The following is a 10,855-nucleotide window of genomic DNA, read 5'->3' as shown; positions in this document are numbered from 1 at the left end:
AGCTTTAGCAAAGCATTACATACAACAGCCAGATTGATGGGAACCAAAAGGCTCTTGCAAAGATAAGTAGAAACCTCAGTCCAAAAGATTAGACATGGCTTAACAGCCAGCCAGGTTTCAACATACCTCATGAAACTCTAGAATTCGTTCTTAAAAATTCTGAAAATTTTTTTTTGAATTTTTTGAAATTAAAAATAAAAAGCTTAAACATAAAATAAAATTACCTAATCTAAGCAACAAGATGAATCGTCAGTTGTCCAAACTCGAACAATCCCCGGCAACGGCGCCAAAAACTTGGTATGGGAAATCATGATTCCAATTTTCACATCTCCGCACAACTAACCAGCAAGTGTACTGGGTCGTCCAAGTAATAAACCTTACGTGAGTAAGGGTCGATCCCACGGAAATTGTTGTCTTCAAGCAAACTATGGTCATCTTGTTAATCTCAGTCAGGCGGATTCAAATGGTTATGAGGTTTTGATAATTAAAAGATAAATAGAACAGAAAATAAGATAGAGTTACTTATGTAATTCATTGGTGGGAATTTCAGATAAGCGTTTGGAGATGCTTTGTTGCTTCTAAACCTCTACTTTCCTATTGCCTTCTTCCAACCATGCGTGCTCCCTTCCATGGCAAGTTGTAGGATCCTCTCAGTGAAAATGGTCCTCTACGGTTTCTGCACGGCTAATCAACTGTCGGATTTCTCGTTTCTGATGAAAAATACCAGGCACAGCTACCGCATGGCTAATCATCTGTCGGTTCCCGCTAGCGTCGGAATAAGATCCATTGATCCTTTTGCACACTGTCACTGCGCCCAACATTCGCAGGTTTGAAGCTCGTCACAGTCATCCCTTCCTAAATCCTACTCGGAATACCACAGACAAGGTATAGACTTTCCGGATCCCAGGAATGCTGCCAATGGTTCTAGCCTATACCACGAAGATACTAATCTCACGGACTCGGTCCGTGTATTAGATACCCAAGAGATACGCACTCAAGCTGTCGCCCAATGACTACGTTGAGCTCAGATAGAACGGAAGTGGTTGTCAGGCATGCGTTCATAGAATTGAGAATAATGATGAGTGTCACGGATCATATCATTCTCCTGATTGAAGTACGAGTGAGTATCTTAGAGAAGAAGTAGGCGTGAATTGAGAGAAAAACATAGTAATTGCATTAATTCATGAAGAACAGCAGAGCTCCACACCTTAATCTATGGGGTATAGAAACTCCACCGTAGAAAATACATAAGTGAAAAGAGGTCTAGGCATGGCCGTGAGGCCAGCCTCCAAATGTGAAAGATGATAAAAGTTACATATGATTTCAAAAGATATAAAATAAATCTCTAAAAGTAGTTTTTATACTAAACTAGTAACCTAGGTTTACAGAAAATGAGTAACTAAGTGCAGATAGTGCAGAAATCCACTTTCGGGACCCACTTGGTGTGTGTTTGGGCTGAGCATTGAAGCTTTCACGTGCATAGGCTGTTCTTGGAGTTAAACACCAGCTTGGGTGCCAGTTTGGGCGTTTAACTCCAATTCTGGTGCCAGTTTGGGCGTTTTACACCAGAAAGTTTTAGGCTGTCTTTTAGGGCCAATTTGGGTCATCAAATCTCGAGCAAAGTATGGACAATTATCTATTGCTAGAAAGCCCAGGATGTCTACTTTCCAACGCAATTGAGAGCGCGCCAATTGGGCTTTTGTAACTCCAGAAAATCCATTTCGAGTGCAGGAGGGTCAGAATCCAACAGCATCTGCAGTCCTTTTTCAGTCTCTGAATCAGATTTTTGCTCAGGTCCCTCAATTTCAGCCAGAAAATACTTGAAATCACAGAAAAACACACAAACTCATAGTAAAGTCCAGAAATGTGATTTTTGAATAAAAACTAATAAAAATATAATAAAAAGTAACTAAAACATACTAAAAACTATGTAAAAACAATGCCAAAAATGGTATAAATTATCCGCTCATCATACGCACGCACGCAGGTCTGTGCGTACGCACACTCCAATGTGTGCTTCTCCTTTGTTTTCTTCATGTTTTCTCCCAATTCTATGCTTTTCTTCCACTCTTATCAAGCCATTCCAACCTATTACACCTGAAATCACTCATGAAAACCATCAAGGCGTTGAATGGGATAAAAGTGGGATAAAATTGGCTAATTTTAGGCACAAAATAGCATGTTTTCATAATTAAGCTCAACTTAGGGAGAGAACACAAAAGTATGCTATTTGGCTGAATAAATGTGGGTTTATATGATGAAATCCGCTCAAATCAATCCAAAATATATCGTCAAATATGGATTCATCAATCATATTCACTTACGATTCAGCCCATTTGCTTTCTATTCATCACCTTTGGGCTGTTAGTGTCTTGTAGCCCACCAGTTTTGGTTTTATTTTCCATCCTATTGGGCTGCTGCTTTATTTTTCTTTGGCCTGCAACACTTAATCAAATTCAATTAAAAACTAATTGGGTGTTTAACCCACTAAAAATAATGTTTGTCATCATCAAATTAATTTAGTTAATTTCTTAACTCAACACTATGTATATAACGCTGCATGGATATATATATATATATATATGTCCCGACCCAGCCCAGCAACCCAAAAACTGGACTCGAGCGACCTCCCGACCTGCTAGGTTACCGAGATCCAATTGGGAGGTGATGCAGTTACACCCCCTCCTCCCGCGTGAACTGGACAGTTGTAAAGGAAGCTTCCAGGAATGAGGTTCTGCCCATGTGGGATTGATGAGCGGATATTTTATATGCTTTTTGGCATTATTTTCATATAGTTTTTAGCATGTTTTGTTCAAGTTTTATTATGTTTTAATAGATTTTAGTGTAAAATTAACATTTTTTGTTTCTACTTTAAGTTGTTGTATTTTATGGTCATTTCAGGAATTTTCCGGCTGAAATCTGAGAGTTTTGACAAAGTCTGATTCAGAGGCAAGGAAAGTATAGCAGATGCTATCAGGATCTGACCTTCGTGCACTCAAGCAAGCATTTTTGGACAGATATTCAAATGGAATGTTCTCAACGTCTATGGAAAGCTAACATCCAGGGCTTTCCAACAATATATAATAGTTCATACTTGTTTTTGGAGATGAAGGCCCAAAACTGGCGTTCAATGCCAGACATCTACCCTAGTCCTGGCGTCCAACACCCACAGAGAGGTGGCCAGCGTCTAACGCCCACAAAGGTGTTCGAAGCAGGCGTTCAACGCCCAAGGAGCCACCTAGCACGTGGGAGACACTAAAGCTCAGCCCAAACACTCACCAAGTGAGCCCCAGAAGTGGATTTTCGCACTACAAGCCTAAGCCTATCATATTTTTGTAATCTTTAGTCATTAGATTAGTATATATAGGAGAAGATCAATCATTTGGAGATCTTCTTCCTCCCACATTCGAATATTTCATTACTTATGTACAACATGAGTCACTAACCTCCTAAGGTTAAGGTTAGGAGCTCTGCTGAGTTTTATTGATTAATAAAAGCACTACTATTCTATTTCAATTCGTGTTTGATTCTCTCCTAAGATGTATATTCGTTCTTCAACCTTATGAATGAGTTGAACTGTCAAAAGTTATCTCTATTCTACATAGGTTTAGTGAGCGTCTTTCATCGGATATCACTGAACCACTAACTTGAGGATACGTCTCTTAGACGGCTAATCCACGACTTTGTTGGGGACTTCTCGAGACATCAGTTCAGCCGAGGTACGGGGAGATAGTCTTTGTGGTAAAGGCTAGAACCAAGGCGTAGCATTCTCTGATCTAGATGATTTGACCTTGTCTGTGGCATTTTGAGTAGGATCACCAAGGGAATGAACTGCAGGAGCTTCAACCTCATTCAGACTGGATGTGCACTAAACCTGCTGTTCATCCTAGAGGAAGATTGGCAGCCGCTCAAACCGGCGTTGATCACATGCAGTCTGCTATAGAAGAAATCATTCACAGTTGGAGTAGACAGTAATAAAGTATTGATCCAGAAGAACAAAGCATCTCCGAAGCCTTAACCATCTACTTATCATTGAATTCACAATTACTGAGTAACCTTATCTATATTTTACATTTATGCATTAAAACAACTACACAACTTTTCTATCCGCCTAACTAAGATTTACAAGATAACCACTGTTTGATCCAAGCCAACAATCCTTGTGGGAGTGACCCTGACTCACCTCAGGTATTATGATAAACCACTATTTTATGGTTTATCTCGTGCTAATTTGGGTTGTTTTCATCAGTCCTTTGCACACTTATTCATGTAATTTGCATGTTCTACAATTGCCTTCCTGATTTTATGTTATGAATGAAAACTTGCTTCCTAAGCCTTTAAATCGTCAATTTTTAATTCCCCTCTATACCATTCGATGCCGTGATTTCTATGTTAAGTGTTTTCAGGCTTTATAGGGCAGGAATAGCTTGGAGAACGGAAAGGAAGCTTGCAAAAATGGAAGGAACACAAAGAAAAAAAGGAGCTGACTAGCGAGGAACGACGCACACGCGCACCCGACGCGCATGCGTGCATTGGCGCAGAAGACCATCGACGCGCACGCGCACCTGGCACGTACACGTGACATGCGCAAAACATCATCGACACGCGCGCGTACTTGGCGCGTACGCGTGACGTGCGCCACGTGCTGTACCTGCAGAAATACATTGGGGGCGATTTTGGGCTAATTTTGGACCCAGTTTTTGGCCCAGAAACACAGATTAGAGCCAGGGGACAACAGAGACTCAACATACAATTCATCATTCATTAGTTTTAGTTTAGTTTTGAATCTTGGAGAGAGAATACTACTTCCTCCGGGGTTCTTCATAGTTACATGTTTTCTAGAGCTACATTTTGGATTGGATAATTGAGAAGAGTCACTACCTCCATTGAAGTCTTTATTAGTACAGTTCATTTTCTCTTTTTCTTACTCTTTCATATCCCTTAATCTTTGTTCAGAGCTATAATTTGATTGATTTTAGAATTTATTAATGCAAAAATTACTTTCCCATTTAAATTCATTATTGTTTAATTGCTTCCAATCTATTTTAACTATCATGTCTCTTTTCTGCTCCCTTTATATGTTTATAAAAATGGCATTCATGTTAACCGAGTAGATCTCAACTTGACTTGGGAGTTGATTAGTAGGAGACCCTTGAGTTGGAAGACTCAAGAGTTAATTGGTAATTGGAAGTTGTTGGCTGACTCTCTAGTCACTGACGCTAATCCTTCCCAAAGGAGAGGGTTAGGACATATGAATAGAAGTTGCTTCATTTACTTGACTTTTCCTTATTCGGTAAGGGTTAACTAAGTAGTAACAACAACCTTTTACTATTACTCTTGGGAAATTTCAACAAGGATAGAACTTCCGATTAATCTTCTCCCAGTCAAGGCTTTTTATTCAAATAACATAAACATTTTGCCAATTTTCCTCACATTAATTTATAATTAATTATTTTTCTAATCCTCAATCCTAAAAATCCTTGGAAAACTCCGATCAATAAATTGCACTCTTTTGTCAACTCGTTGGGAGACGACCTGGGAATTCTACTCCCAGTATTTTCATTCTTAATTTGTGACAACCCCTTTCTAAATTGGTACGCGGAATTTTGTCGGTAGAGATCTATTCCGAGGGTTACCTGAAACTGTAGGTCGATCTTGGATGAGATCTTCTGTGCTGGTCGGTGCTGATGTGTCCGATTCGTTGGACTTGTTGGTGATGCTGATCCTTCGTCACCGAAGGGTGGTGGTACCTGCAAGGAACTCCGATGCTTAAGTTAGCAAGGGTATTAAGCAGGTTTTTAGTAGAATCAGAGTATGAGTTATACCTGGGTGCTCCAGTGTATTTATAATAGTAGGAGATGACCTTTCTGGGGATAAGATAATTATCTTATCTTATCTTATCTTCAAGTGAAGTCATCTTATCTTCAAGGGAACCGCTCTTATCTCTATAGGCTTGGGCTACCTTTGGATTTGAGTCGTGTTCCTCTATCTGGGCCCTTGTTGGGCTTTCCAGGAAATTTTGGCCGAGCTCTTTGAGAAGAGGTCGGATGGTCTGATCTGAAGAGGTCAGTCACCTTGTCGCTAAACATCCCGGGTCGGATAACTCGACCCAGGGTATGAACAGTGCTCCTGCTGGAGTACAGTCTTCTTTTTGAGGTCGAGTCTTAGTTTTTGGACTTTGATCCTTCTCTAGTGAAGCCGAACTCGAGCATTTTATCGCCTTCGCTGAAGCTTTTGAATGTGAAGCGTTTCTTCTTCTCTTTTTGAAAGCGCACGCTTCTCATTTGTACTCTTTGTCTTGGGAATGTGCGAGGTTTTTAATAACCTCACTAATTAGTTTTAATGCCCCATTTCTCTTGCCTCTTTTATTTTAAACTTTACACAAAAAACAGTTCTCTTCTCTGTAACTTCCTCCCTTTTCTCTCTATCTTTCTGTTTTGCCTGAGGCTTGCATATTCGCATTTTTCTCTGCGACGCTGTTTGGCGATTATTGGTGAAAGGCGATTCCGGATTTTGTTTCTCCGTCTTTCAACTTCTTCAGAGTTTTCTCCTTTCTCTTTAGGTTGGCTCTTGTTTCTTTACTTCTTTCGCCGTTCCTTTTATTTCTTGGTAGAGTTTTGATTTTGCTTGAATGTATGTTGGAAAGCTTGAACCTTTTCATATTCTTTGTGATGTGTTTTTCCTGGCCTCCTCTTATGTATTTTCCATGGTATTTCTCTTGATGATTGGAGCTTTTTGCATGTTTGTTGCCTGTTTCTACAGTATTTGATTTTGTGGTTTTTGGGATAATGTCTTGTTTGATTCTGTCAAGGTTGCGTCTTTTGTGGTTTCCCCTTGGCATGTTTTATTACTTGGCAGTTCCTTTTGCTGATAGACTGAAATTGTATCTGAGAGGTGGCTTTATTTGGTTTTTTCTTCTCGGAGTGTTAGTTGAGAGAGGGTTTTTCTTTGTTGGGGTAGCTTTGTAGAGGACGATGGTCTTTTAATACTCTTGCTTTGATTTGCGTCTTTCTTCTTAAAGCGTTGCTTAGAGTCTTCTGCTTGAGATGTTTTAGCCTCTGTAGGCTTTTCTGAGTCTTTTACTCTGTGGCACTGCCTCCAAAGGATGCCCCTGGACTTTGGTGTGCGTCTTGGGGCTTTCCTTTTAATTTTTGTATTGCTCTGAGTCATATTGTCCGAGTTGTTTTGATATCGCCCGAGCTGTATTTTGGTTAGTAATCCATTTTCTTTTCTTATTTGTAGGACTAGTTGTCCATGTCTTCTCGCAAAAATATTGTTGAGGCGTCTTCTAAGGTTCCCGAGGGGATGTCCGACTGGTTGGACTCCCTTGTGTTGCTGTGTGTTTCTCTGGCTAATTCTGAATTCTGTGTGGAGCTTAGGAAATATCACCGAATCTGTAGTAGTAGGGATCAGGAGAACAACTACGAATTGGTGGCACCTGATTCTGATGAAAGGGTTTGCTTCCCTGTTCTGACCCAGGGGGAGCGTCCCTTTTTCTATGCATATGACTTCTTTTTTAGCCAGATGAACATCACCCTTCCCTTCACTCCTTTTGAGACCGACCTGTTATGGTCGTGTAATGTGGCCCCATCTCAGCTTCATCCGAATTCTTGGGGTTTCATCAAGATTTTTCAGTTGGTTTGTCAAGAATTTGATGTTAAACCTTCTCAAACCCTTTTCCTGTATCTTTTTGTGTTGACCAAGCCTAGGACTACCAAAAAGAAGGTTCTTGGATTTCTTTTAGGTCTGCCCAAGGACATAAAATTTTTTCCATGTATGATGAGTCTTTCAGGGATTTTAAGAATTACTTTTTTAAGATCCAAGATGTTGAAGGAGCTCGTCCTTTCTTTTTGGATGAGAATGGCGAGCCCCGTTTTCCCTTAGAGTGGCAAAAAAAGGTAGTGGTGTCTAGGTATACTTGGGAAATGTTGGACGAGGTCGAGCAGGATTTTGTAAATGTCTTAGAGGATATTTGGGGGGGAACCTCCCCATCTTGATACCAAGAGGTTTTTGGGGAATCCATCCCTTGTCTGAGCTGTGCTGGGTATTCATTATATTTTGCTTTGCTTTACTTTGCTTTCTTCTTTTTCCAGTTTGTAACCTGCTTCTATGGTTGATTTTGTTTTCCAGAGATGGCCAAGAACAATGATTCCATGAAAGCCTTCAAAAAGGCAAGGAAGGCTACTGCGGCCCAAAACATTTCGGCCAAAGTGGTTGGAGAAGGGGCTTCCCAGGTTCTTCCTAAGCAGCCTGCGCCGAGCTCTCTTGGACCGAGGAGGATGATTCCTACCCCTCGGGTCCATGTGCTCGATCCTCCCGAAGCTACTGCTGCTGTTTCTTCTTCTACGGCCGTTCCCCCTTCAAAAAGTCCTCGGACTGTTGAGCCCTTCAATCTAGATGCTCCTGATTTTGATGCTATTGGGTTTGTCGACCAGCAGATTGGTCCCTATGGTGCCCTTCCTATGGATGATGTTTCTCTTCTTCGTCATTTGGATTTCATAACTCAGAGTAGCATCAAGATGGCAAATATGGGGGCGGCTCTGTACCAAACTGCCCAAGATCTTCCTATCCATGCAACAAAGGCTTTTATGGAGGAGGCCAAATCAGAGTTTGACCGAATTAAGGGGTTAAAGGAGGAACTCGAGGTGAAGGTGACCAAGTTAGAGAAAGAGTTAGAGGGTGAAAAGACTAGAGCTATTGCCCTGGCGGCTTCTGCAAAGTTGGCAGAGGATACAGCGTTGAAGCATAAGGAGAGCTATGTCACAACCTATAGGGAGATGATGCATCTTAGAGAGGATTTAGAGTCTGCCCAAGCTAGTTATGCCGAGCTCCAGGGTCATCTTGTGGGAAGTGTCAATGCTGCTTATGAGAATTTGAAGGATCAAGTTCAAGTCCTTGCGCCCGATCTCGACCTCTCTCTCTTCAGCTTGGAGAACATTGTGAAAGATGGTAAAATTGTCCCTAATGACTCCGATGAAGATGACGACATCGAGCCTCCTCCTGTGCCTGCCAAGATCTCAGTTGCGCCGACCTCTTCAACCCCTGCAGTTGTTCCTCCCGAGTCAGATCCTGATTGTCAGGTCTTGAACCAAGATGATGGGACGATGGATGCGGTGCCCCTTCAGACTCGTCCTCCTTCACCCCGGGATGCTGCAACTGGGAACTCTTTGGATCCTCTCTGGCTATTCTGGATGTTTTGTATATAGCCTGGCTTGTGGGTTTTGAATTTGTTATGTTTTATAACTTGTGGTTTCTAACTGCTGGACATCTTTAGTTGCTTTTCTGTTAGTAACTTTTTTGAAAAAACAAAGTAATTTCTCGAGCTCTTGGGACTGACTTTTGGTGGCCTCTTGAGTCTTGTTATTTTTATTATAACTTGTTCCTTTCGTAATATTTGTCTGCATCTATTTGACACCTTCTAGGTTTTTGAATGCGTTGGAACCTTGTTGTCCGACCTCATTTGGTTGCCTTTGTACTTTCATACTTGTAGCTTTATTCTTTTGAGGTCGTGGATTTCTGGGTCCAACTTGTATGCCTTCTGTCGGCCGATTTCTTCATCTTGGCCTGAAGGTATTTCTGGTTATCCGTTTTGTTTTGACCTTTGTTAGGTCTCTTCCATGGATTTACCTTTAACTTTGTCATCTTGGTTGGGCCGACTTTATCATGTCGGTCCGTTCTAAGTTATTTCTAGTAATCCTCTTTTTTGGACCTTTTGTCAGGTCTCTTTTAGGGATTACTTTTTATAACTTTTCATTTTGGGCCGACTTCATCATGTCGGGCCCTTCTAAGTTATTTTTAGTAATCCTCTTTTTTAGGGCTAGCCAGGCCTCTTTCCTGAGATTTACTTTTTATAATTTTGGTTTTGTGGTCGACTAGTCCGACTTCTTCTACGTCGGCCGGTCTTTAAGTTATTTTTTAGCAACCCATTTTTATTAAGACCTCGTCAGGTCTTTTCTATGGATCACTTTCGATAACTTCTTGCATTATTCTATTTTTGTCGCCTTTTTCATCTTTGCCAATTTCGTAGGAATTGGGGTTGATCCCCGTTGGTCAACCTTTTGATGAATTTGGTCTTCATCTTTGTTGGTCTTTATCATGATCGTGCAGTGAATTTGATTTTCACTTTTCTGCCGATCTATAGCTTTATAATCGGGCGATGAATTTTTTGCGTTTCAGATTAATGCGTCTTGATAAAGGATTTGTAGAAAATCTGAAAAACTTTATTCAAAATAGGAAATATGCAAATATATACATGTGGGTGTTTTTCCCTTTAAGTCGGGCGGTTTGTAGATCTTGGCTTGGTGCCTCGTTAAAAAACCTTTTTAGGAAAAAGAGGGCACCTTGTCCTAAGATCCTTATTACCTTTAACTATAATACCTTCATATGTTGCAAGCGTGCCATGACCTGGGAAGCTCTCGCCCTTCGAGTTCGGACAGTTTGTAGTAGCCCTTTCCAAGTACTTCTATGACTCGGTAAGGTCCTTTCCAGTTTGCTGCCAACTTTCCTTCTCCAGGTCGAGTTGTTCCGATATCATTTCGGATTAGGATGAGGTCGTTCTCGGCGAAACCTCGCGGCACTACCTTTTGATTGTATCTTGAAGCCATTCATCGTTTTAATGCCTCTTCTCTGATCCGAGCCCTTTCTCGGATTTCTGGAAGTAGGTCGAGGTCTTCCCTTTGAAGTTGGGAGTTGGCCTCTTCATTGTAGTGGATCACTCTGGGCGACTCTTCTTCGACCTCTACAGGGATCATTGCCTCTATTCCGTAAGCTAATCGGAAGGGTGATTCCGTTGTGGTGGAGTGTGGCGTTTTCCGATATGCCCATAGGACTTGGGAGAGCTCTTCGGCCCAGGCTC

The sequence above is a fragment of the Arachis ipaensis genome, chromosome B8 (assembly GCF_059453495.1).
Source record: "Arachis ipaensis isolate K30076 ecotype BB chromosome B8, ASM5945349v1, whole genome shotgun sequence".
Lineage (NCBI taxonomy): Eukaryota > Viridiplantae > Streptophyta > Magnoliopsida > Fabales > Fabaceae > Arachis > Arachis ipaensis.
Note: the sequence above shows the minus strand (reverse complement) of the source record.